This window comes from Colobus angolensis, unplaced genomic scaffold, assembly GCF_000951035.1.
Source record: "Colobus angolensis palliatus isolate OR3802 unplaced genomic scaffold, Cang.pa_1.0 Scaffold454, whole genome shotgun sequence".
Classification (NCBI taxonomy): Eukaryota; Metazoa; Chordata; class Mammalia; order Primates; family Cercopithecidae; genus Colobus; species Colobus angolensis.
The window spans coordinates 1,395,194-1,397,770 of record NW_012117977.1 but is presented as its reverse complement, the minus strand read 5'-3'; positions in this window follow the sequence as shown (position 1 = coordinate 1,397,770).

Genomic DNA, 2,577 nt, shown 5'->3' with positions numbered 1-2,577 from the left:
CTCCACCTCCTGGGTTCAAGTGATTCTCCTGCCTCAGCCTCCCAAGTAGCTGGGATTACGGGTGCCTGCCACCACACTCGGCTAATTTGTGTATTTTTAGAAGAGATGGGGTTTCATCACGTTGGCCCAGCTGGTCTCGAACTCCTGACCTCAGGTGATCCTCCCACCTCAGCCTCCCAAAGTGCTGGGATTACAGGCACGAGCCACTGCCCCCGGCCTTGTTCCTTATATTCTAAGGCTTTTTGCTTGCTATTTGAGAAAGGGAAGTGGGAGCAGCTCCTGATATCCACAAACTGACCTCGCACTTACAATTAGGCATGTTCTTCTCTTGTTGAACATAAACTCACAAAACACCAACCCAAGACAAGATCACTGGGAGCCTGACCAAGTGAGACAAAACGAGACCACTTCATAAGCTTGTGCAAGCACAGACAAAAACAAGTTCACTGTGACACCCAGAAAACACCAAACACCCCCTCTTGGCCAAGATAGGTCACTGCTACTTTGCCAGTTAATGTACATCTTTATCCTCCCTCTAGTCTGCCCTCTCTATAAATAAGATTTATTGAAATGTTCAATCATACAATTGCCCCTGCTTTCTGATGGATCTGAGATGGAGCTCCTGCTTCCTAGACCTTCCCCCAAATTGTCCAAATTCTATAATAGGTTCGTTCTAACAACTTCTTACTAAAACACATCATAGTTACCTATAGTGTGTGTTGTCCCTCCCTGGACTAAGAGTAATAAATCCAATTTGTCAACTATGGGCATGTTTCTGGTAGTCTGTGGTTGAAGGGCACTGACACATTCCACTGCCTAAAATGTTCTTCCCCAGATATTTATATGGCCCTTTACCTTAGTTCATTCCATTCTTTGCCCATACATCATCTTTTCAGAGAGGCTGTCCCTGACCACACAATTTACAATAACACCCTCATCATTCTCTATCCCTTTACTCTATTTTTCTTCATAGCACTTACTACTTTCTGATATTGTGTTATATATTTAGAATATATATACACAAATGTTGATTTTATGTCTCTTCCATTATAATGTAAGTTCCATGAAGACCAATATTTCAACTTGATAATAATTATATCCACAGTGCCTACAACATTGCCTGGCACAAAGTAAGCACCAAATGATATATATTTAATATGTATTGAAAAAATGAATGAAGTTTACAGTGTTGGGGTTTATAAGTTTCATTGTCACATAGTCATTATCAATCTGTTGTTTGGGCTTAGTCTTCCACTTAAATAGATTGGCTTACTGCAAAATCTCCATTCTTAATTCTTTATTTGGACTCATTTCTTATTTGATTTGACTTCATATATTGCCAAGTAATTTTTCGTAAATGACTCATGGGTAGTATATTCCCTCAATTTTGTTCAAGTTTGGAATAAGCCGTCTGTTGCTTTTTTTGGTAGATTGTATTATTGTTAGCAATTATCAACTCCTCCTTTTCTAGTAGGAGAGTTATATATCCCTATCCAATTGACTTTGGAAAGTTTTAAGAAAAAAGGGCAATAGGCAGTATTAGGTCACTTAAAGAGAGAGTTGTTGGGATGAAGCAGAAAAGGGGATAGTGGTGAAAAAGCAACATATATTTGGCACTTATTGGGTTCCAGACACTCATTCATTCAGCATTAAACAACCATCTCTATCTACAATTTGTTGGGCCAAGGGATGCTTCACAAATAAGTTAATACTTGAGATGGGTTTTTATGGAAGACCAGGCACTTGCCAGGAACTAACCAGACAACATGTTAAGCGAGGTGTGGCTATGAAGGAAATGACTATTCCAAGCTCAGGGCTCCAGGCTCAGACTTGAAGGCAGCAAATTGCATGGCATATTCTGGAAACTGTGAGCAGTTTGACACTATGCGTAGTTAATTCATTTAATCCTCAAAGTGACTCTGTGGGAAGGTATTATTATCCCTATTTTACAGATGAAGAATCAGGCTCAAGATCAAAGAGCTAGTAAGTGGCAGTATCAGAATGCCAACCCACTCACATCTTCTCCTTAAGATTTTGTTTCTTCCATTCTACCTTACTAGGGTTTCTGCAGATCCCATGGAGTGACCTTACCAAATCTGTATCCATAAGCATAACATATAGGAAGGGCTCTAAGACTGAATGAGTGTCACTTTATCTTTTGTCATCAATTAATATATATTAAGCACCCACAAGATTGTTGGCATTTTAACACAGGAGAGGACATTACTACCCTCATGGAATTCATAATCAAGTTCAAAAGGCAAGCAAACACTGACAATATGGCTATAAAACCTAACTCATTCCATTTTCAGCCAATAAAACCTTTCTAGAATGTGAAACAATTGATACCTCCAAATCCATTTGATACAGGTTGTTCTCTGACCTCAGGTGATCCTCCCACCTCAGCCTCCCAAAATGAGTTCTTGTTGTTTGAAGTAGGGTTCAAACTACTGAGTTGTTTGAAGTAGGGTTAAGCCCTCCAGATTAAAAACAAAAGTAGGCCGGGCGCGGTGGCTCAAGCCTGTAATCCTAGCACTTTGGGAGGCCGAGACGGGCGGATCACAAGGTCAGGAGATC